General features: G+C 42.2%; 1 long non-coding RNA gene and 1 pseudogene across 1 annotated transcript; both read right to left on the reverse strand.

Moving 5' to 3' along the window:
- Nucleotides 1-1,185: 1,185 nt before the first annotated feature.
- LOC131835223 (uncharacterized) lies at nucleotides 1,186-20,377 on the reverse strand. Its single transcript, XR_009355111.1, has 2 exons — nucleotides 20,093-20,377; nucleotides 1,186-1,393 (listed from the first exon to the last, which is right to left on the reverse strand). It is a non-coding gene; the product is annotated as an uncharacterized LOC131835223 (long non-coding RNA).
- On the reverse strand, nucleotides 7,664-7,842 carry LOC131837322 (U2 spliceosomal RNA; annotated as a pseudogene).
- Nucleotides 20,378-26,176: the final 5,799 nt, after the last annotated feature.

Consider the following 26,176-nt stretch of genomic DNA (forward strand, 5'->3'; position numbering starts at 1 on the left):
TTTGTTTTTTAAAAATTAGTGTGTATATATGTATAAAAATATAGAAAAATAGACTCAAAACTATCTGCAGGGGCATGATAATGGAAGGCTTTTACTTTCTAAGTCATACATTTCCGCAGCATTTGAACATTTTCCCACAAGTATAATTTACTTTTGAAATGGGGGGAAAACAATCATTTTTCACTTTAAAACAGCAACACACAAAAGGAAGCTATTTATAAGGTGGCAGCCTATGTCCTTTGAAGTCCCAATAGCAGTCCTTCAGCAGGTGATGTGTGCTTTCAAGAGCCTGTGATAGAATGCGTTTCTAAAAGTTCATGTTCTGAGACAACATCTCAACCTATAGAATGTATGTATAAACCACAGAGAGGCTCGGAAACTGGATCAATGTCCCTGTGCCCCCGAAACAGAAGAGAAACCTCCCATCAGGGAGCAAGACTGAGGCCAGTGTCCCGGGCTCAGGCTCTGGAAGCAGGTACAGGTGGTGGATTTTGGCTCCAGAGTTGGGAGGAGGTGAGAGTAACCTTAGTGATGGATGTGGGCACTGGAGGCCTGTTCCCCAGCTGGTGAGAGGACCCTGGAAAAAGCTGTCTTCCTGGAGTTGTTTTTCCAATTTCGCTTTTTAAATCAGGGGTTTTAAAAATCAATCAATCAATCAATCAGGGGTTTGTTACTCTGGCTACATTTTAAAACACCTGGGGACTTAAAAAAAAAAAAAATCCATGACCCTGGAAATTCTAATTTAATTTTAAAATTCTCTCTCTCTCTTCCTTTTCTTAAAGGCTCCCTTGGACATTCTAATCCACATCCAAGATTGAAACCTCACTGAAACTTGGGGCCTAGGTAGGGCTCAGAAGATCAGACACAACCTCTGTCTGGCCACTCAGCCGAGCAAGCGGCCAGCTTGGAGGTAAGATCTGGGATTTCCCCATTCTGACCTCAGAGGGGGCATTTCTAGCCATGGAATAGAGGCCCTGGGAGGAAGCCTTAAACAGCTGGTCAGGGTGGGATGAAGACACAGACAGACAGGAAAGAAATGTCTACTCGTCATTAAAGGGATGAATCTATGCTATATGTGCTATATTCGCAGAACAGAATCAGACAGAACAGTGAAGTCTCATCACCCAACATTAGCATGGCACCCACATCGCAGTGAGTTATAAAAGCAACTTGCAGTATAGCACGTACATTATGATATCATTTATTTAAATTTTAAATTAAAGGAAACAGGGAGTGTATTTTTTATGGCTAAATCCATATACACTAAAACTATAAAAATATTCATAAGAATTAAACACACTGACTTGAGGACTGTGGTTGCCTTTGGAGAGGAATCGGAGCGAGGCACACAGAGGGCAGCAGACTCAAATCTGGAGGACCCCAAGGCATCACACTGCATATAAGAAGCCAGTATTAGAAGGTCACATCTTTATGATTCCATTTCTTTATTTTTAAAAAAAATTTTATTTATTTATTTATTTATTTGAGAGAGAGTGAGAGAGAGCACGAGCAGGGGGAGAGGGAGAAGCAGGCTCCCTGCTGAGCCAGGAGCCCAATGCAGGACTCAATCCCAGGACCCTGAGATCATGACCTGAGCTGAAGGCAGATGCTTAACTGACTGAGCCACCCAGGCGCCCCTTACGATTCCACTGACGACTGGAGAAAAGAGTGGTGGAGAACAGATGAGTGGCCACCAGGGGCCACGGGATGGTGTGGTTATAAAGGGAAGTTTGGGGGGCGGTGGGGCTCTTATGTGTTCTTACCATGGTGACCCTATAATATAATTAAATACATAGGACTGAAATTCACAATGATAGTGGAATAGTGGTTTCCATTCCAGAGGGGCTGGGGGGAGGAGAGAACGGGAGTCACCGTGTAATGGGGAGGGAATTTCAGTTTGGGAAGTTGAAGAAATTTCTGTGGTTGGATGGTGGCGATGGTTGCTCAACCGTGAGAAAGTATTTAATGCCCCTGAACTGTACACAACGGTTAGAATGGCAAATTTTTGTGTATACTTTACTACAATTTTAAAAAAAGAAATAAAAAAATTCATAGGACTGTGTATCAGATAAAGAAAAAAAGACTTTTTCATCGACTTTTATTGCATGGTAATTAAAAATACCCTAAAAGGTCTGAAGCAAATACTGCAACATGTTAAGATTTATTAAAGCTACTTGATATATACATTCATGTCTGTTACTGAATTTTCTTCACTTTTCTGCCTGTTAAATATATCCTTATAAGTTTGTGATAGTTTCAGGTCAAATCAAATTTTTAGGGCTGCAGGGAGCTTTTAAGTCATTTCCTGCACAGTCCTTCCCTGAACAGAGAGAAACTGAGTTTTCACAGCTAAAACTCCTGACTCCCAAGCCACTGTTTCGCCCATGCTGATTATTTGGAATTAAAGTTTCTAACTGATAACAAAATTATGCTTCCTGAATTTTGAAGAGCTCAAGAAATGCAAAAACACACAGAGTGGGCTCTGCTTCCCCTATTCCACAGGAAACAATCACTACATAATCAGAACATCGAACTAAGTACTCTCAAGAACAGAATTAAAATTTAATCAGCAGCTTTTTTCAAAAAAAAATTGTTACAATAATTTTAAAACAAAAAAGTTTCAGAAAGTGTGCCAGTTTTACACGGAGGTATTCAAACTGATCTCATAAAGCATATGAACTTGTTTTATCTCAGCTTCGCTTCTTCCTGTCTTTGTTCTCACCCCGCTTTCCTCCTCTCTAAATACAACTTCATACTGAATAGCTTCTGTGACCACCTCTCACCCACGTATAGAGTCAGAGTGGCTCAAATTAGAACAGACTTTCTTTAGCACGTAGTACTCTGCAAAATTCTTGGCCAAAAAAACAATCTTCGGCCATTGCATCTGCAAGGTTCTCGCTGCAAGCAACCGAACTGACTCCAAAAGCCAGGAAAACCAGACCTGCACAGGGCAGAATGTGAGGGAGGAAGACCAGCCAGGAACTCCCTGTTCCCACAATGGGAAGACTCTGCTTGAGACACCACCTTTGGTACCACTGCCACTAGCAGGATTCTCACATTGTCACCGCCATCCCCAAGAATTTCCCAGGTGATGGGATGTCTTCTATGAATCATTCCATCCAAACTGAAGACTCCAGGTGTGGGCATCCAGTTAGCTGAGCCTGGGTTCCCCCCCCACCCCCCACCCCCCCACCGCATTCTCTAACTGTGCTCTTTTTCCCAGGACAGAGACCAGATCTGATGCCCTTGAACGGGACAACTGGCAGGTATTAGGTAGCTCTCTTGGACTCACAGAAAAATTGGAAAGACAAACCAGAGAGGCAAAGCAGCAGGGAACGCAACCAGAAAGCCAAACCAAGTTTGTTGGGGTCATTTTAGAAGCTGCCATTAGGCTAGCAAAGATGATCCAGTGAAAAGCCAGTCCTGTCCACCGTGGCTATAATGACCTTACACTACATACCAAACCTCCAGCGGCAGTGCACTTTTCCAGTCTCGTCCCCCATGGCCCTGCAATCTCACTTTCACACATTTTTTTTTAGGATTTTATTTATTTATTTGACAGACAGAGATCACAAGTAGGCAGAGAGGCAGGCAGAGACAGAGAAGGGGGAAGCAGTTTTCCTGCTGAGCAGAGAGCCCGATCAGGGGCTCAATCCCAAGACCCTGAGATCATGACCTGAGCCAAAGGCAGAGGCTTTAACCCAAGGAGTCACCCAGGCACCCCTCAGTTTCACAAATCTTGATCTGGTGTAGTCCTCACTGATCCCCAGACACACCATGTCCCTCATGCCTCTGAGCCTTCCCCACAACCTAAAACGCCCTTCCCTCCCCTGGTGCCCTTATCAGCCTGATGAACTCCTACACACACTTCAAAACCCTGTTAGATATCACCTGTGTGAAGCCTTTCCCTATTTTCGAAGTATACAGTGTGCCCATAGCACCCAGGTGATATCACTAGTCTAGCCCTGATAGTGTTATTTTTAAATTATCTGTTTTCCTGTCTGTCTTCTCCAGTGGACTGTTACCTTGCAGAGGGCAAGGTCTGTGTCTAATTAATCTCAGTTAGTTAATTAACTGGGTTACTCTAATTAACCTAAAGGGCAGGGTCTGGTTATTTGCCTCCATGCAAAGTACAACGCCTGGCACATTTGCATGTTTAATAAATGCTGAATAAATAACTTAAGTAATTAATGACGACCCAGAAAGCTGGAAAGTATCTCATGGTGCCACTTACTGGATTCCTCTCCTTTGGGGCAGGGTCTACTGAAATCTGACCAATCTTTTCCTTAAACCTGAAAAGCCTTCCGGCAGGCATTTCAGTACTACATCTCCTACATAGAGAGAAAGGTTTTTTATGCCTAATGTAAAATCCTTTCTAGTAGGGGGCCTGGGTGGCTCAGTGGGTTAAAACCTCTGTCTTCGGCTCAACTCATGATCTCAGGATCCTGGGATGGAGCCCCACATCGGGCCCTCTGCTCAGTGGGGAGCCTGCTCCCCCCTCTCTCTGCCTGTCTCTCTGCCTACTTGTGATCTATCTCTGTCTGTCAAATAAATAAATAAGATCTTTAAAAAAAAATCCTTTTTAGTGCATTTTACTAATTCTTGAGTCTTCCAACCCATGGGAAGAGAAAAACTCTTTACCATCACTCATACAACAACATTAATATATACTTTTGTAGAGATACCCACATTGGGCTAGCCCACAAAGCCTTCTTTATTTGTCTGCTAGGGCTGCCATAACCAAATCCCATAGTCAGGGTGGCTAAAACAACAGAAGTTTATTTCTTCACAGCTCTGGAGGCTGCAAGTTCAAGATCAGGGTGTTGTGAGGGTTGGTTTCCTCAGAAGCCTCTCTCCTTGTTTGCAGATGGGCCGAAGGCCCCTTCCAGCTGCCTCTTCATGTGGTCTGCACTCATGTGACCCTGGTGTCTCCGGGTGTCCTAATCTCCACTTCTCAAAAGTAGATGAATCAGATTGGATTAGAGACCACTCTAATACTTTTACTTTAACTTAATTACCTCCTAAAAAAAAACCTATCTCCAAATACAGTCCCATTCTGAGATTCTAGAAATTAAGGCTTTGACATAGGAAATGAAGTAGAAGAGGAGACACAGTTCATCCCAGAACACCTTCACCACAAGCATTTGGTCTCAGATAGTAAAACCAGAGGAAAGCTGGCTGGTGGGGAGCTGCTGTGGTGCCCCTCCCTAATACATTCTTACATCCACTCTCATTCCACCAATATTAAATGAGAGCCATTTATATAATGACATCATCTACATAAACCAACAGAGTCATCTTTCCAAAATGCATGTCTGCTTATGTCTCCCTTCACAGAAACTCCTGAAGGTTTCCCATGCCCTTAGGAAAATTCCAGAATCCTAGCGTGGTATTTAAGGCATTTCAAAATCTGGATTCTGTTCACCTCCATAGCTGCAATTCTGTCCTATCTTTTTTGTTCCCAAGTCCAGTGGCTGATACCCAAACAAGTTATGCTGAGTTATTTCTCACTATATGAACCCAGGAGAAAATGTATTTATTCAACAAATACTTAATTATCATCTCCTTTCTGGAGATGTGCTAGACCCTAGGGCAAATACAAAAATCACACCCTCAAAGATCTCCTAATATGGAGGAAATATCAGACAAATAAACAAAAATCATAATACAATTGATAGGCAACTTAGTCTAGGTATATGCAAAAATGTGCCAGGAGTTCAGAGGAGAAGGAACTTCTTAAATTTATAGAGCACCAATTCCTCCAGTGAAATAACACACCCACCTCCAAAATTAGACGTAGGAGAAGGTCAATTTATGGCACAACCTATATGCTGTGCTAATATGCTACTGAAATACATCAGAAATGTGGTTCCAGTTACTAAGAATGAGGTAAGTGACATCTTATATAACCAATGAAATAGAAATTGGTTACACACTCACCAGAGTATTCAGGGCCCTCAGGTGGAAATTTGAATCCCTCCTCGATGCCATGAATTCATCTCTGGGGTGTTTTTCAAAATGCACATGTGAAAGTCACATGGGACAACCACTGTATGAGCTAGTCCACTAAGCCTGAGATAGTCTAGTTTATTGCCTGGATTTAGCAGCCACAGTCTGCTGATTTACTCAACTAAATCATTGCAATTTGTAGTAAGGGTTATTTTATTTCAAACCTTCTAGCTTGGTTGTCAAGAGGCTACCTACTCTAGAATGCTGCAAAAAACAAACAAACAAGCAAAAACCCAAAACTGAAGAGAGAACAAGAACAGGTATTGGTAAGCAACCCAAGTAATACAGATTGAAAACCTCTCCTTTAAGACCACTTAGAGATGCTGGAGGCAACAGAATGCCTCTTTGGTTGCAAGGCATAACTGAGTTCACAACCACAAAAGGGAATTCCCAAGGGATTATAATAAAAAGAGAACATAATAGAAAAGGAGGATGCCATGAGCTGACTGAGCAGCTACCCAGTTGGATGAGGTAGTATTGATTTCAGTTTCCAGAGTTCCAGTTTTCATGCCCATGAGGAAGCAGGGAATCCTTGAGTCCACCTGTGGGGTGGGGGATGGGGAGTGGTAGGAGGAGGACACCCTCCTCCTCGTCCCCTAAAGCCAGGACTCTCAAAGGGTGGCACCTTCAGAGAAAGGTAGAAAAATAATAATGTGCCTACTGGCACATAGATCAATGAAGTATGTCTCCACTCATGTCCTGGGTATGGAAAAATAATAATTCTGATGGGGCATTAATCAATTCATTGCCTCTCGGTTACAAATTCTCTTTTCAGTACCTGGTCCATGATCATGAACTGGATGCCTTAAACATTTCTCTTTGGGGGAGGAGCAAGACGGTGGAGGAGTACGAAACCTAATATCATTGGTTCCCAGGAGTACAGCTACTTACCAAACCATTCTGAACACCTACAAACTCAACAGGACATCGAAGAGGAGAAGAGCAGCAATTCTAGGAACAGAAAAATGACCACTTTCTGGAAGGTAGGACGTGCAGAGAAGTGAAGACAGATGACAGGGGGAGGGCCCAGCTCCTGGGAGGCAGTACAGCAGCAGAGCACAAAAATCCTAACTTTTAGAAGTCTGCTCCACTGAAGGACATTGCTCCAGAGGCTAAGCAGGGGGTGGAACCCTTGCAGGGACGGTGTAGTCTCAGGACCCATGGGGTCACAAAAAGACCAGGGGTGCCTGAGTGCAGCAAAGTTCCCAAGTATCAAGCAGGGAATCCGGCAGAGATGGAGCCAAGCAGTGGGCTCTCAGCATGGGGTTAATTTAAGCCATTAGGCGAGGCACATCCAGGCCACTACTCTTCAAGCAGGAACCCCACCAGTGGTAGATCCGGGGACACTCACCTTTTTCCTCTGGGGGGAGTGGTGCAGGAGCATGCTGCAGGAATCAGCTGGGTTTGGAGACTCCAAATGGGGCCATGCGCCAGAGAAAGAAAGTCACTCTGGGTGACTCAGAGCATGGCCAGAGACCAGGGAGACAGGAGGGATTGACTGCTTTTCTCTGAGGGCACACTGTGGAGTGGGGCCCTGAGCTCTCAGCTCCTCCTGCCAGAGACCGGGAGGCTGCCATTTTCATTCTTGTCCTCCAGAACAGTAAGGAAAGCAGTCAGGGAACAAAAGCTCCCAGAGCAAATCCAAGCAGATTACTTAGCCTGGCCCCTGGCAAGGGCGGTGCAATTCCGCCTTGGGCAAAGACATTTGAGAATCACAGCAATAGACTTCTCCTCCAGAAGATCAGCAAGAACATCCAGCCCAGACCAAGCTCACTGATCAAGGAGAACAGCGGAATTCCACACTTGATCTTAGCCAAAAGGCCGAGAAGCGATGAGAACAGCGGAATTCCAGAGGAGGGGAAGCAATGCATAGAATTCATGGTTTTTTTCCCCCATGATCCTTTAGTCTTTCAAAGTTAAACATTTTTAATTTTATTTTTTTCTTATTCTATTTTTAAAATTTTCCCTCTTTCCTATTTTAACTATTTTGTCTTACCAATACCTTTTTAAAAATATTTTAAAATTTTCATTATTATAGTCATATTCTACCCCTTCTTTTTATGTATATGTGTATATATATATATATATATATATATATATATATATATATAAAAGAAGAAACTGTATCCCAAAATTTTAAAGAAAGAAAAGCTTACATATATTATGTAAGCTTTTCTTTCTTTAAAATTTTGGGATACAGTTTCTTCTTTTTTTTTTTTTAAGATTTTATTTATTTGACACAGAGAGTTATCACAAGTAGGCAGAGAGGCAGAGAGAGAGGGGGAAGCAGGCTTCCTGGTGAGCAGAGAGCCTGATGTGGGCCTCAATCCCAGATCATGACCTGAGCTGAAGACAGAGGCTTAACCCACTGAGCCACCCAGGTGTCCTGGGATGCACTTTCTTCTAACAGATCAAAATACACCCAAAACCAAGTGTGTGGCTCTGTTCTATTCACCAGTCATATATATTATACATAGACATAGACATAGACATATACTTATACATACATATAGATATATACATATATATAATTTTTTTCTCCCCCTTTTCTTCCTCCCCTACCCCCCCCCCATATTGGGTCTCTTCTGATTTGGTTGGTGTATATTTTTCTGGGGTCATTGCCACCCTTTTAGCATTCTGTTCTTTCATTCATCTATTACTATCTAAATAAAATGACAAGGCAGAAAAACTCACCTCAAAAAAAAAAAAAAAAAAAGAACAAGAAGTACAAGAGGCAGTACCAATGGCTAGGGACCTAATCAATACTAACATTAGTAACATGTCAGATCTAGAGTTCAGAATGACAATTATCAAGGCGCTAGCTGGGCCTGAAAAAAGCATGGAAGATATTGGAGCATCCCTTTCTGGAGAAATAAAAGAACTAAAATCTAAGCAATTTGAAATTTAAAAAGCTATTAATGAGGTGCAATCAAAAATGGAGTCTCTTACTGCAAGGATAAATGAGACAGAAGAGAGAATTAGCGATATAGAAGACCAAATGATGGAGAATAAAGAAGCTGAGAAAGAGACAAACAACTACTGGACCACGAGGGGAGAATTCGAGAGATAAGTGAGAACATAAGATGAAATGATATTAGAATAATTGGGATCCCAGAAGAAGAAGAAAGGAGTGGGAGCAGAAGGTATATTGGAGCAAATTGTAGCAGAGAATTTCCCTAATTTGGTGAAGGAAACAAGCATCAAAATCTAGGAGGCACAGAGAAACCCCCCTCAAAATCAATAAAAATAGGTCAGCACCCTGTCATCTAATAGTAAAACTTTAAAATTTCAGTGACAAAGAGAAAATCCTGAAAGCAGCTCAGGACAAGAACTTTGTAACATACGGTGGTAGACATATTAGATTGGCAGCAGACCTATCCACAGAGACCTGGCAGGCCAGAAAGGACTGGCGTGATATATTCAGAGCACTAAAGGAGAAAAACATGCAGACAAGAATACTATATCCAGCTAGGCTGTTATCGAAAATAGAAGGAGAGATAAAAAGCTTCCAGGACAAACAAAAACTAAAATAATTTGCAAACACCAAACCAGCCCTACAGGAAGTATTGAAAGGTGTCCTCTAAGACAAGAACAAGCCTAAAAGTAACAGATAAGAAAAGAATAGAGACAATATACAGTAACAGTCACCTTACAGGCAATACAAAGTCCCTAAATTCATATCTTTCAATAGTTACCCTGAATGTAAATGGGCTATATGCCCCAATTAAAAGACAAAGGGTATCAGAATGGATAGAAAAGCAAGACCCATCCATATGCTGTCTGTAAGAAACTCTTTTTAGACCCAAAGACACCTCCAGATTTAAGGGGGTGGAAAACAATTTACCATGCTAATGGACATCAAAAGAAAGTTGGGGTGGCGATCCTTATATCATATAAATTAGATTTTATGCCAAAGACTATAATAAGAGATGAGGAAGGACACTATATCATATTTGAAGGGTTTGTCCAATAAGAAGATCTAACAATTTTAAATATCTATGCTCCTAACATGGAAGCAACCAATTACATAAGCCAATTAATAACAAAATCAAAGAAACACATTGACAATAATACAATAATAGTGGGTATAAATAAAAGTAGGGATAAATAAAAGGGGACTTTAACAGCCCCCTCACTGAAATGGATAGATCATCTAAGCAAAAGATCAATAAGGAAATAAAGTCTTTAAATGACACACTGGACCAGATGGACATCACAGATATATTCAGAACATTCTTCTCAAGTGCACATGGAACATTCTCCAGAATAGATCACATCCTGAGTCACAAATCAGGTCTCAACTGGACCAAAAGATTGGGATCATTCCCTGCTTATTTTCAGACCACAATGCTTTGAAACTAGAACTCAACCACAAGAGGAAAATTGGAAAGAATTTATACGTGGAGGCTAAAGAGCATCCTACTAGAGAATGAATGGGTCAATCAGGAAATTAAAGAAGAATTTTAAAAATTCATGGAAACAAATGAAAATGAAAGCACAACTGTTCAAAATCCTTGGGACACAGCCAAGGTGGTCCTGAGAGGAAAGTATATAGCAATACAAGCCTTTCTCAAGAAAAAAGAAAGGTCTCAAATACACAACCTAACCCTACACCTAAAGGAGCTGTAGAAAGAACAACAAAGAAAGTTTAAATCCAGATAGAAGACAAATAAAAAAGACCAGAGCAGAAATCAATGAAATAGAAATCAAAAGAACAGTAGAACAAATCAACGAAACTAGGAGCTGGTTCTTTGAAAGAAATAATGAGACTGATAAACCCCTGGCCAGACTTATCAAAAAGAAAAGAGAAAGGACCCATATTCATAAAATCATGAATGAAACAGGGGAGATCACAACCAACTGAAAGAAATACAACAATTATAAGAACATATTATGAGAAACTATACACCAGCAAATTTGACAATCTATAAGAAATGGATGAATTCCTAGAGACACATAAACTACCAAAATTGAACTTGGAAGAAATAGAAAACCTGAACAGACCCATAACCAGTAAGGAGATTGAAGCAGTCAGCAGTCATCACAAATCTCCCAACAAGTAAGAGCCCAGAGCCAGATGGCTTCTCAGGGGAATTCTATCAAACATTTAAAGAAAAATTAATACCTATTCTCCTGAAACTGTTCCAAAAAATAGAAATGGAAGGAAAGCTTCCAAACTTATTTTATGAGGCCAGCATTACTTTGATCCCAAAACCAGAGAAAGACCCCATCAAAAAGGAGAATTATAGACCATTATCCTTGATGAACAAAGATGCAAAAATTCTCACCAAAATACTAGCCAATAGGACCCAATAGTACATTAAAAGGATTATTCACCGCAACCAAGTGGGATTTATTCCTGGGCTGCAAGGTTGGTTCAACATCCACAAATCAATCATTGTGATACAACACGTTAATAAAAGAAAGAACAAGAACCATATGATACTCTCAGTAGATACTGAAAAAGCATTTGACAAAGTACAGTATCCTTTCTTGATCAAAACTCTTCACAGTGTAGGCATAGAGAGTACATAACTCAATATCATCAAAGCCATCTATGAAAAGTCCACAGCAAATATCATTCTCAATGGGGAAAGACTGAGAGCTTTTCCCCTAAGGTCAGGACCACAGCAGGGCTGTCCACTATCACCACTGCTATTCAACATAGTATTAGAAATTCTAGCCTCAGCAATCAGACAACAAAAAGAAATAAGAGGCATCTGAATCGGCAAAGAAGAAGTCAAACTCTCACTCTTTGCAGATGATGTGATACTATATATGGAAAACCCAAAAGACTCCACTCCAGAACTGCTAGAACTCATACAAGAATTCAGTAAAGTGTCAGGATATAAAATCAATGTACAGAAATCAGTTGCATTTCTATACACCAACAGCAAGGCAGAAAAGAGAGAAATTAAGGAGTTGATCCCATTTACAATTGCACCCCAAACGACAAGATACCTAGGAATAAACCTAACCAAAGAGGCAAAGAATCTGCACTCAGAAAACTATAAAGTACTCATGAAAGAAATTGAGGAAGACACAAAGAAATGGAAAAATGTTCCATGCTCATAGATTGGAAGAACAAATATTGTGAAAATGTCTATGCTGCCTAAAGCAATCTACACATTTAATGCAATCCCTATCAAAATACCATCAATTTTTTTCAAAGAAATGGAACAAATAATCCTGAAATTTATATGGAACCAGAAAAGACCCCAAAGAGTTGTTGAAGAAGAAAACCAAAGTTGGCAACATCACAATTCCAGACTTCATGCTCTATTACAAAGCTGTGATCATCAAGACAGTATGGTACTTGCACAAAAACAGACACATAGATCAATGCAACAAAACAGAGAGCCCAGAAATGAACCCTCAACTCTATGGTCAACTAATCTTCAACAAAGCAGGAAAGAATGTCCAGTGGAAAAAAAGACAGTCTCTTCAATAAATGGTGTTGGGAAAATTGGACAGCCACATGCAGAAAAATGAAACTGGACCACACACAAAAATAGACTCCAAATGGATGAAAGACCTCAATGTGAGAAAGGAGTCTATCAAAATCCTTGAGGAGAACACAGGCAGCAACCTCTTCAACCTCAGCTGCAGCAACTTTTTCTCAGAAACATCACCAAAGGCAAGGGAAGCAAGGGCAAAAATGAACTCCTGGGACTTCATCAAGATTAAAAACTTTTGCACAGCAAAAGAAACAGTCAACAAAACCAAAGGACAACCAACAGAATGGGAGAAGATATTTGCAAACAACATATCAGATAAAGGGCTAGTATCCAATATCTATAAATAACTTATCAAACTCAACACCCAAAGAACAAATAATCCAATCAAGAAATAGGCAGAAGATATGAACAGACATTTCTTCAAAGAAGACATCCAAATAGCCAACAGACACATGAAAAAGTGTTCAACATCACTTGGCATCAGGGAAATACAAATCAAAACCACAATGAGATACCACCTCCCACCAGTCAGAATGGCTAAAATTAACAAATCAGGAAATGACAGATATTGGCAAGGATGCAGAGAAAGGGGAACCCTCTTACACTGTTGGTGGGAATGCAAGCTGGTGCAGCCGCTCTGGAAAACAGTATGGAGGTTCCTCAAAAAGTTGAAGATAGAGTCACCTTATGACCCAGCAATCACACTACTGGGTATTAACCCTCAAGATACAAATGTAGTGATCCAAAGGGGCACATGCACCCCAATGTTTATAGCAGCAATGTCCACAACAGCGAAACTATGGAAAGAGCCTAGATGTCCATCAACAGATGAATGGATAAAGAATATGTAGTGTATATATATAGTGGAATATATATATATATTGGAATATATATAGTGAATATATATATATATTGGAATATATATAGTGGAATATATATATATATATAGTGGAATATATATAGTGGAATACTATGCAGCCATCAAAAATGAAATCTTGCCATTTACAATTATGTGGATGGAACTAGAGGGCATTACGTTAAGTGAAATAAGTCAATCAGAGAAAGACAAGTATCATATGATCTCTCTGATATGAGGAATTTGAGAGGCAGAGCGGGGGAGGGGCCTGTGGGGGCAAAGGAGGGAAAATATGAAACAAGTCGGGACCAGGGAGATAGAAAAACCATAAGAGACTCAGTCTCAGGAAACAAACTGAGGGTTGCTGGAGGTTGGAGGGAGGGATAGGGTGTCTGGGTTATGGACATTGGGGAGGGTATGTGCTATGGTGAGTGCTGTGAACTGTGTAAGGCTGATGATCCACAGACCTGTACCCCTAAAGCAAATAATACATTATATGTTAATTTAAAAAAACAAAACAAAACAAACATTTCTCTTTGCAATAAGTATGATACTGAGCTTTGTCAGTAGAGGGCGCTGGAGGGACATTGTTTGGTGTGTACTGTGACTATGTGGGATATCTAGTGTTGTACTGCACAGTCCCTCAGGACCTCAGTGGCCCAGCCTAGGCCTGGTGACCACTTTTCCTGTCTCTCCTAATATAGATACCATGTGCTCTGGACATCATGCCCACAATGACAACTCGAATCCCTTTGTGTACCCACATAACAGTCTTGGCATACCTGTACCCCCAAAGTTTGTTTCCTGCCTGCCAAGCAAGTGTAGACCCGCTCAAGTCTGGGCAGCTGAGTAAGCTTCTCTGCCTTCCTGTGAGCTTAACTCAAGTGAGTAAAGTCTGAAGCCCAGCCTTGGGAAGGGCCCCCATTCTAAGTTCCTCCTTCTTTTTAGCATTCTCTTATATATTTTCAGTTACACTTCCCTCACAGCTTAATAACCCCTTATGTTAAACTCAATTTTAATTTAAATTATGGCATGGCTTCTGTCTCCTAAACAGATATAGACTACCACAACAGAGAAATCAAATCCCTGGCCTATACCTTATTAAAGGGTCAAGATGACCATACACAAACCTCCAGATGAAATAGTTCCTCAGCCTGGTTTGCATGGCATTCTCACAGTACAATGAACATGAATTCACAATCCAAAATTTCAAAAACTCACAAAAATGTAATCTTTCTTGAGGAAATGTTATCAAATATAATTATTATGGGCTCTAGAACTACAATAAGTTTTGATAATAAAGCAATCTAAAAAGATTACTTATGTATGCTTAAAAGAAAATTGGCAACTTAGATGAAATTACTTTAAATGTAAATGGACTAAACAATTCAACAAAAAGACAAAGATTGTGAAATCTTTATTTCCTGATTTGGGTGGTGTTACATGGATATGTATATGCCATAAATATTTTTTTAAGATTTTTTATTTATTTATTTGACAGGCAGAGAGAGAGAGAGGAGGAAGCAGGCTCCCCGCTGAGCAGAGAGCCTGATGCGGGGCTCAATCTCAGGACCTTGGGATCATGACCTGAGCTGAAGGCAGAGGCTCTAACCCACTGAGCCACCCAGGAGCCCCCATAAATATTTTTTTATACAGCTAAACTTTCATTATTTTAAAAAAGATTTTATTTATTTACTTGACAGAGAGAGAGAAAGAGAGAGATACGGAACACAAGTAGGCTTCCCACCAAGCAGGGAGCCTGATAAGGCACTCAATCCCAGGACCCTGGGATCATGACCTGAGCCAAAGGCAACTGTTTAAAGACTGAGGCACCCAGGTGCCCCTACACTTTCATGATAATACACTTTTCTAAATGTATCATCCATTTCTTATGTATGTTTATAAAAATATATATACTTCTGGGGCACCTGTGGCTCAGTGGGTTAAAGCCTCTGCCTTCGGCTCAGGTCATGATCCCAGGGTCCTGGGATGGAGCCCCACGTCGGGCTCTCTGCTCAGTGGGGAGCCTGCTTCCTCCTCTCTCTCTCTCTGCCTGCCTCTCTGCCTACTTGTAATCTCTGCCTGTCAAATAAATTAAAAAAAAAAAAAAAAATATATATATATATATATATATATATATATATATATATATATACTTCTACATAATTTGTAGGTCAAAGAAATTAGAACTATTTTAATAAATAAATCACTAAATAAAATAATATAGATTAAAAATTAAGGAAATATAGATAAAGCAGTATTTCTAGAAAAGAAATTCATGATTTTAAATAGCTTAATTAATTAAAAAAAAGAGTCAGTGAACTAAGAAATTAGACAAAATAGAACAAATTCAAAGAACACGGAAGGAAGGAAATCATAAGGTCAAGAAAAACATGCCTGAGAAATTGCAAACATTAATTATGTTAGTTTGTCCCTGCCCATCTGTGAAAGTAGGACACCTGAACACTGAAACTGCTTTTGTCCTAAGGGCTTTTGTTGATCTCAACAAACTTGAACTTCAGCTTGGGTAACTTCATGGAGTAAGGAAAAAAAGAAGAAGAAGAAATTGCTCAGGGTTTACTTTGATACTGGAAATCTAATAGGACACCCTCTTCCATATCAAGCTGGTCCCCAAAAACGACACTCTCTGGGTGAAGGAACCAGAAGTCTGTCCCTAACCCAATTCCAGCGGCATGACCATAAAGGTGACCTGTGTGCTGACTGCAGTGGTGTTCAACTTACCTCTTTGGTTCCTTCTTTTCCTTAAATTCTGGCCTGATCGTTGTTATAATTTTGTCAGTTCTTTAACACTTTTACTAGATTTTAAAATATAGCCTAGAAAGAATCTCTATATATAGTTTAGACAGCATTTAGGTATATTTATCACAAGGAAGGCTTGAATTATTTAGCCCAGCATTATCAGAAACCAAACCTATATGTGGTATAAGTATAAAAATCTGTGTAGGAGTTACATACACCAACTTAAGGGTTATAGTTACCTCTGGAGTGGAAAGGAGGAATTGAGATGGAGATAGGCCTTTAGTTTTATTTGAGAAGTTCTATATCTTTAAAAAGAAAAAGATCTGGGGGTGCCTAGGTGGCTCAGTGGGTTAAGCCTCTGCCTTCGGCTCAGGTCATGATCTCAGGGTCCTGGGATCGAGCTCCACATTGGGCTCTCTGCTTGGCGGGGAGCCTGCTTCCCTCTTTCTCTCTCTGCCTGCCTCTCTGCCTAATTGTGATCTCTCTCTCTCTCTGTCAAATAAATAAATAAAATCTATTAAAAATTTTTTAAAAATTAGAAAAAAAAGAAAAAGATCTGAAGCAAATTTGCAAAATATTGACATCTCTTAAATCCTGGCAGTAGGAGATGACAGACATTGATGAGTTGTTTGCCCAATATCCTTCCTTCCTTCCTTCCTTCCTTTCTTTCTTTCTTATTAATGGAAGCCTAATTCTGATGAGGCTGGCAGTGTCCATTTTCCAAAGCCACTTGTGGCCTGGAAAGGCCATATGACAACAGTCCTGACTAAAGAGAGGTGTGCAGAAGTCCCAGAGAGGGAGTTCCTGAGGCAGCAAAACAAAATCAACAGCACTCTGTGTATGGAGAGGCTCCTTTTCTGTCTTCTTTCTGCCTGAAATAAACCGGTGGTAGCGGCAGCAGCTATCTTCACAACATGAGGCTGGAAGCCAAGGGTAGAGAAGCAGCAAGAGAGAAGGGTGGTTCTTGAAGGCCTCTCTAAGATTCCATATCGGCTTTGACCTACCTCCAAAGTTCTTGTCAGGGTAGAAAGATAAACATGTCTGAGCCACTCTTTTTCATTTTTCTGTTACAAGCTCCTGAACCTAGTCCTATGTAATAAATTTGGTACATGGATTTTTAAATTTCCTTTATACAGAAATGTCTCATAATTTATTTTAAAATTTCAAAATGGTAACAGAAAGGACAGGAAGCTAGAAACAGTTATAGCACATGAGTGTTGGCTCTCTGCTCCGTTTAGACTGGCCGAAGGGAATGAATGCCTGTACCATGCCATTCCTTCTATTTCTGAAAAGTCTCTTATGCAGAATCTTTGTCTATTTCCAAGTTTGCAAAAGAAATCAAGGTGGAGAGGTGTTCAGTTCTGCTGTATCGAATAATGTCTACGGTTCTGTACCGTAGTGGGGATGGAGACTGTCTTCTTGTCCACTTGATACCACAATTCTAGCCAATGTCGCTGACGTCACTTACTGTAATGTTGCTCAACAGCCTGTAACCCTTGGTCATATTGGGTCATAAGGGGAATCACGTTAGGGTGGTTTGTTACCAAACAACAGAGAATAACTCAGTGGTCTCTGCAGGAAGAGACTGCCTGGGAAGGAAGTTTCCACAACTCAAGAGCTGGCAGAGGAAACCAAGCAGGGAGGAAGCAGATACAGACATCTTCAAAGATGTCAGTGGCAGGCACCGCTCAGAGCCCTTGGCAGATCATCGATTGACTAAGTGACTCCAATCATTTATCTCTTCTTTGTGACATGCCAGTCCAAATTCAAAGGCACGCAAGCGTGTGCGTGTGTGTGTGTATGTGTGTGTGTGTGAGAGAGAGAGAGAGAGAGAGAGAGACCAGAGACAGACAGAGACGGGGGCTTGGGGCGGGGGGGAGACTTAATAACTAAGCATAAGCCTTAGGCCTTCTTATCTGCTACCAGGATTGGGACTTGAATCTGACACACAAGCCTTTAGATTCTGCAAGGATGAGCCCCAGTGATGTATCATCTCCCTGTACAGACTGCAGAGAGCTGCTGCTCTGAGGGGACCTAGGGCAGCTGTGAGGAAGGGGTGTGGGGGCCCGGTGGCTAAAGCAATGATGACTGCCCGCTGCCACGGGACCTGTGCAGAAGGAAGGAACAGCACCCTGTGACTCCCCTCGCTGCTATTTTCCTACAGTATACAGGGACACAAATACTGCTGGTGCACAATCCCGTTTGGGCAGATACTGCTGAAAGTACATTTCCAAATGTTCCAGCCAAGTGAATACATAGGGATTATTATAAAGGATATTGCTCAAAGCATGGACTTGCTAGATAATAAAAACAGAAAGGAACAAATTTTAAACTTACTTTTAAGAAGGCTTTTAAACTATTGTCATGTGGGGGGCCTGGGTGGCTCAGTGAGTTAAGCATCTGCCTTCTGCTCAGGTCATGATCCCAGGGTCCCGGGATAGAGTCCAGCACTGGGCTCCCTGCTCAGTGGGGAGCCTGCTTCTCCTCCCCACCCACCCCCCGCCGCCTTGTGTGCCTTTTCTCTCACTCACTCTTTCTCTCAAATACATAAATAAGATCTTTTAAAAATTTTTTAAAAAAAGAAACTATTGCCATGTGAGTAGCCCATTGCCTCAGTGAATACAGTGATTAATATTCCAAAAACGTAAATATCATTCCAACAGAGTGTTCCCTTGTAACATCATTTATTCCAATAAGTAAAATATTTTAAATAAATATGTAGACAATTACCTCTTCCATACAATAAGCTAAACCTACTTTTGAAAAACGCTTTGAAAATCTTTGGAAATTACTTTCTGAAAGTGTGAAATATATTTTGTCATCTTTTTGAAGTTTATTAACTAAATGGCAATTTTGTTTTCCTTAGAGCTTATCTTGACATTTCTATTTTGTTTTCATCTGCTTTTTTTGCTAAGCAGCTAAAACCAGTGAAGAATAAAACAGAGCATATTTAAATTTCAAGTTTGAAAAACCTGCTCTTGTTTGAGTTTCAGAATAATGCATGAACACACACACGTTTAATCTCCTCTTCCTCCAGAGACTGTGTGAAGATGAAGCTAAAGGAGTAAGAAGGTCAAAGTCAACAACAATGTAGACTGCCAGGAGGGCCCATGGGTGGAGGTGAGATTTCGGCACATATATGCAGGACGAAAGTGGATAGACTTCTGTTTTGGGAGCACAGTGGGTTGAATATTCTGAAGGGTCCTGCTGCTAAAGACTAAGTTCCACGGGGCGCCTGGGTGGCTCAGTGGGCTAAAGCCTCTGCCTTCGGTTCAGGTCATGATCCCAGGGTCCTGGGATCGAGCCCCGCATGGGGCTCTCTGCTCAGCGGGGAGCCTGCTTCCCCCTCGTTCTCTCTCCCTGCTTCTCTGCCTACTTGTGATCTCTGTCTGTGAAATAGATAAATAAAATCTTAAAAACAAAAAACTAAATTACATAAATTACAACAAATGTGATTTCAAATGCATTGCTCAGATTACAAGTGAAGGAAGTCTCTAAAAGAAGAAGAAGAAAAAAAGGAATAGAGGGAAAAGAGAGAAGGGGGACAGAAAGAAGCAAAAGAAAAATGATGAAGTAAGCCAGATCCAAGGGAGGGAGCAGCGACCAGAACAACATAACTTCATCCTTCGTGCCCTATATGTGCCTATAAAACCACCTAGATATGGAATTTTCCCTAATAAAAGGAACAGGACATGCAGGAAAGCTAGGATGGGGGAAAACAGTCCACTACTTGTACATAAAAAACTTACTGCGACAGAGTAATGAAAGTAAAAAAAAAAAAAAAAACACATACATAAGTGCTACTACCACTTTTGTTTTCTAAAGAACAAATATTATCATAATCCTAGACAGAGCGGTTCAGCTTGCTTGCTGTGGGGAAAGGTCGTTTCGGAGTCCCGGAAGGAAGAACAACATTCTGAGGCTGAAATGTTGTGACAGCCGAGATGGAAGCTTCCGGCTCCTGGTCTGTCTTTCTCTCTTTTGCTCTAGCTTAAAATAGAAACCCTACCTTTGTTGTTTCCCAGTTTTCTTCTTTCGTAAAGAAGCTGCACAGGCAGCTCGATGTGGCCTTACAGAGTTCCAGCCTTCTGCTCTGAGCGCTATACCGTCCGCTCCAATGCTCGCCAACGCTTCCCACTCCCAATTAGCACAGATGACAACTGGGACGTGTCCCTCTCTCCTTGCCTTTATTTTTGTCACAGTGCCGTGTCTGAGAGAATGCAACGTGGACTCCTTATTTCTTGGATATCACAGGTTCACTTTTTTTTTTTTTTTAATTATAATTCCAAGCTACCCCTCAGTACTTTCAGGATTTTTTGTTCCTGCTGTTCACTTCTTGGATTCGTAGATCCAGAATGTTTACTTGTGTTTGGAATGGCTGTCTTAAATATTTATATTGAAAAGAATACACAAGCTTTGGAGAACAGTGCAATACACACTTGCAGGTTATATAAATAAATCGAGGAAAGAGAGAGAGCTTGAAGGGTGTGTACGTGCAGGGTGTGTGTGTGTGTGTGTGTGTGTGCATGCTGAGTCGCCTTCCACGAGACACTACTTCAGCACTCTTCTGTAGGCTGGATCAAGCCCCTTAAATGACAGTCTCAGGACAGCATTCCAAAAGGTCAAAAGCAGAAGCTTAAAGGCCCATGGAGGCCTGGCCTTAGGCTTTGCAAAATGTCACTCTGCCTTATGCTACTGGACAAAGGAAGTCCCAGGGCCAAGCCAGACTCAAGGGGTGGGGAAATGGATTCTGCCTCTGGACAGAAGGGGCTATGAAGTCACATTGCAAAGGGGTGACCCTGACAGGATAGGAGGGACTTGTGATCACTCTGCTAGTGTCTGCCCACAATTATTTACATTTCTCTCACATGAAGGAGAAACAGATACCGAACATTAAAATTGACTGTCTGTGGGAAGGAGAACAGTGGGTAAGGCAGAGTGGGGACAGGGGCTTTTCCATTCTAGGCCCTTCCAGACTACTCTCTTCAAAGACACGCATGTTCTATAAAAATAAATGTTTGTACTGTTATAGAAGGTTCAAATCCTTTGCTTTGAACAGAAAAACTGGAAAGAGAGTTTCTCCTATCTTCACCTAATAAATGATGAACAGTATTTACTGAGCATGGATTCTAAGAACTGTAAGATTCTTAAACGACTCAGACCCAACTCTTCAGTGTTATTCGACCTCCTAAGGATTCAATTAAAAATCTGACCGTGTGTATGAAAAATGTTCCTTAAACTGTAAATGTTTTATAATGCACTATACATTATCCATTGTGACTGTTTCCGTGTCGTGCCCAGCGCTGTATTAAGCTGTGCAGAGGCCACGAGAGGACCAGAAAATAAGGTTCCTGCCAGCATAGAATTAACAGTCTAGGTGAGGAGACAAGTTGACACCCACAAACCAATTATAGCACATTATGCGAGACTGTAAGGGCCCATGCAGACAGGGACAATTACTCTTTGTTCATTGCAGCCTCATCAGGACCCCACATATAATAAGACCTTGATAAATACGCGTTAATGGAGGGATGGATCAATTACCTGGCAGCACATAATTCAGACCCTGATCACAGGGCCGACTGGGAGTGCTGGGAGTGTCTGAGAAGCAGGGATCAGAGGAGCTCCTTGTACTCGGTCTAGGTACCGAGGCTGGGCTTTATGTCTGACTCGGATATGACCAAGTCACCATGCCGCAAGAGGGGAAGATGGATATTGAAGCCTGGGGAAGAGCCCCAAAAAGGAAAGACTCGGAGAGGAGAAGGAGGTCAAACCAGCCTGGATGGCAGCAGGGAAGTGGGAAGAGGGCTGTAAGGTCTCCTGGAGCAACCCCCTTCTGCCACTGTGACGGCTGGGCAGACAGGAAGCAGGGCTGGGAGGAATGAACAGGATGGGCTAGCAAAGGACAGGAAGCCCTGGGGGCACCTGAGAGGAAGGGAGGGAACAGACCCCATCGCTGGCAGGCCACAGGAGAGCCCCAGTCATGAACACCGCTGCCTATCCCCATAGAAGAGTCCTGCGTTTTCCTCCATACTGAAATCGACAGGGAAAGGCGAACTGGACATTCTCCCATTCACCAGTACATCAGTGCCCCTTACATGGGGAAAGACCCCAGTTATTTAATTTTTTTAAAGATTTTATTTACTTATTTGAAAGAGAGGGGAGCACGGGGGAGAAGCAGGCTTCCTGCTGAGCAGGGAGCCCAATGCAGGACTCTATCCTAGGATCTTGAGATCATGACCTGAGCTGAAGGAAGCAGCTCTACGACTGAGCTACCCAGGTGCCCCAACACCAGTATTTTAATGCCAAGAGTCTTGGAGCATCCTGGAATAATGGAAAGTCAGGGCTCTGAGCTCAGGCACACCTGGGTTCCCATCCTGGTTCCAGCGGCCATCAGTCCCTGCCTCACAGGTTGAGAGAAGGAAATATAAGGTCCTCCTGTAAAGCTCTCCGAGGACTCCACGAGTATTGTCAGAGCCCCGGCTGTGAGACCAGGGAGGCTGGGTGGAGGTGCTGGGGGCTTGAAAATGAGCAGAAAATGAGATATGCAGAGACAGCAAGCCAAGAGCATCCAGGTGAGAGCAAGAAGGAAGCCCCGGCTTGACTGGCTGTGGGGGTGCAAGGGAGCTACCTCTGGAAAGGCAGACAGCATATCCTGGGATACCGGTGGTGTGTCCAGAGCAAGAAACCAGACCTGGTTCTGGAGTCAGGTGGGAGTCGAGAAGGGTTTGAGCAGGGAAGTGACCGGGTGAGAAGTGGGAGGTGGGCCTAGTGCAGGGAGCCCGTGGGGCACACCCAGCTCCTGGAGAGGGTGGGAGTGGGGGTGCCTTTCAGACAGATCCGCTCTGACAGATTCTGGGAAAGACCTAGAGTTGAGATGTAATTCTGATTCTTAGGACTTTATCTCTTTCACAACCAGCTTCAAAGGGGAGAAGGCTGGGTGACAAGAGAGGAGATAAGGAGCCACGTTAATGATTGGAGAGGCAATACGGTTCAGGAAAACGTCGATAGGCCTGGTCTAATCATTTACAGAGAAAGCGTCTGCAAGAGAGGCGCTGGAGAAGGACGGCTCTGAACCCCTGACAAATGAGCAGCAGGCCAGACCTGGTCTGGCTTGGGGCGACATGAAGAATGGATTGCTCCCTCAATCTCCCTCAAATCTCTTTAGGGTCCCGTTGTCCTAGCAGCGCTACCCTTTCCCTCTATGGCCCAGACCAAATGGCCACATCCGAATACACTATGTCTCCATGTACAGCGTAGTATAGACGTTTGAATCCGTACAGGTCTTACATCCCAGCGGAGCCCTATGGGCTGTAACTTACATTGGTCCCTTGAGACCTCTAGGGAAACCGAGATAAGGATGAATCCTTCAGTGGTGGACCTCCTCCAGGGAACCTCAATCTCTTCCTTCAGGGCAAAAAAAGGGAAATCAGCCCAAACTCTGACCTCAGCTGACTGCTGAGTGCACACTGAGAAACTCACGTGTTTCCCTTTCAAGTTGACCCTAAAATCCACAGTTGCTGTTGGCTCCTAATACGAAGCTATGTTGCAATCTGTGAGAACATCTAAACTTATGATCAACTCAGAGTCAGGTGCTAGGGTGAATGTTCCAGAGACTTGCAGGTGTTTACAGCCCAAACTGTTCTTTTCTGAAAAAAATGACACGAAGGGTTGACACTGGTGAAGCACTTCCAAAATGAAACCTGATTCGGTACATTTTTCCTGATGCGAAACGCCAGGGAGACCAAAAGCTATGCAAGAAGGTCCAAATACATACATAGTAAAATGTGACATGATTTTTTTTTTAAAGATTTTATTTATTTATTTGACAGAGAGAGATCACAGTAGGAGAGAGGAAGGGAAGAGATCACACAGAGAGAGGAAGGGAAGCAGGCCCCCTGCTGAGCAGAGAGCCCGATGCGGGACTCGATCCCAGGACCCTGAGATCATGACCTAAGCTGAAGGCAGCGGCTTAACCCACTGAGCCACCCAGGCGCCCCAAAATGCGACATGATTTTAAGCAACTGACAGACTGAAAGAAAGAAAAACCATCTGACCTTGACATTACTGTGCCTTCTTCCCTTTCCAGGAGCCCTTAGGTCCTGACACTGGACCCGCCAGGAAGACAGTGTGATCCCAGTGTATTGTCCCTGCCTGTGGTGGGCAATGATTAATTGATCAAAATAACACGTGTGCATTTTCTAACTTTTTCAATCAACCATAGAGAAACCAGGGAAGCCTTTACTACAACTGCAGAGCCGAACAGAGCATCCGACGGTTGACACCGTAAAAGCAAAGATGTAGCTGACAAAGGGGTCTAGACTAATTCAGAGGGTTGGCTAGCATCCTCCCTGAAAATGAAATTACTGAGGAGGAATCCAAAGCAATCACATCAACATGAAGTGCTCAAATCCTACATTTGGTAAATTTGGCAGATTGGTTATTCATCAAACTGCATTTTAGAGAATTGGGCTGCTTCTTACAGAAGATAAGAGATGAAAGAGAGTGACCTTGTCTTTCATCCAGGGACGTAAAAATAGAGGTTCAAGCATAGTATGTAAAGCTAAAAATATCACCAATGAGGAATTTTTAGAAAATAACGGAACTGTCAAGCCTCAGGAAAAGAAGAGGGAGGGGAAGTGCAGAGTCATGTGACCTAAGTCTGCGTCTAGTTTTGCTTTTTTATGATTTTACTTGTGTATTTGAGAGAGAGAGAGAAAGAGCGCACAAGCGGGGGAAGGGCCTAGAGATGGAGAAGCAGACTCCCCGCAGAGCTGGGAGCCTGACTTGGGGCTCGAACCCAGGACCCTGAGATCATGACCTGAGCTGAAGGCAGACGCCTTCTGAAGGCAGAAGGCAGGTGCCCCCCAGGCACCCCACACAGCATACGTTCTTAACAAAGAGTCAACAGAACGTTCTAAAGCTGAGGGAATTAAGAAACCGTGATCAAAGCTTATTGTTTTTGGAATATACCACAGGAGAATGGGACTAGGTGTGGGACATGTAGGCAAGGAGAGTGTTGCTTGGCATTTTAAGCTTGCTTTTGCTATTTTGTTTTTTACCAGGTGCTTCAGAGTGTCAATTACATGTTTAGGGGCGGTGTGTGTGTGTTCCTCACAGGCAAGGACCACACCTGGTCATCTTTCTCTTCAGGGTTTACCCTTGTGGTTGACACAATAGCAGTATAATGACAACAACAATAGGAAAACTGTCTGTGTGTTCAGTGCCTACCGTACCCCAGAGGCTGAGCCAACTGCTTCACAAAATTGTGGTTATTCCTTACACAGCCCTACAAGGCAAACATTCTGTCCTTCCAATGCGGAAGTAGATGGGAAGGAGTTCAAAAAGAAGAGAGAAAGGATTGCCCAAGGACACACGGCTGCTTAACGGCAGACTCTGAACCCATGCCCTAAAATCCAGCAGGATTTAAATGTAAGTCTGTCTCTAAGACCTGGGGATTCTTACTGGATTGTTTTTTAAACTAAACGGGTGTTGAAGGAATAACTGTGAATAAATGACCGTGAAGAAGTGAAAACCTACAACACTTAAAGGGAAGTTAGTTATGTTGTTCGTGCCTCATTTTATCACGTATCACTACCCAGATCCAAAAAAGCTTTAGAATCATAAACTGACTGAACCTGAAATAACTGGAAGAAACTCTTGTAAAGTCATAAATAAGGCCTGGTAGAAGCCAGAGGGAAAATTTAGATTCTTTAAAGTAAGTGGAGAAATTTTGTCCAGTAATGGAACAAATTGAAATAATCCAGGCTGAAAGAACACTGGGTAGTAAATACATATTGAATCAACCTCAACACCTTCAGCTTTCTGTTCTAAAACATCATTTTCATGCAGATTTAAATGACTTGGGCATTAGGGCTTAATGCAAAATTAGACTCAGTGGCTGCGACTTTGAACCCAAAGAAAGGTCATCTGGAGGTAATGCGAGAGTGTGTCTGGCCTCTGGTTCCCCGTGCCTGTTTGATCACTTACTCTATCAGTGAAAAAGGTTGAGGGCACTCCCCCTCATATATGTGTCTACATATTGTATTCTGATACACTAGATTAAGATACACAGGATAGGGGTGCCTGGGTG

This window comes from Mustela lutreola, chromosome 7 (genome assembly GCF_030435805.1).
Source record: "Mustela lutreola isolate mMusLut2 chromosome 7, mMusLut2.pri, whole genome shotgun sequence".
NCBI lineage: Eukaryota > Metazoa > Chordata > Mammalia > Carnivora > Mustelidae > Mustela > Mustela lutreola.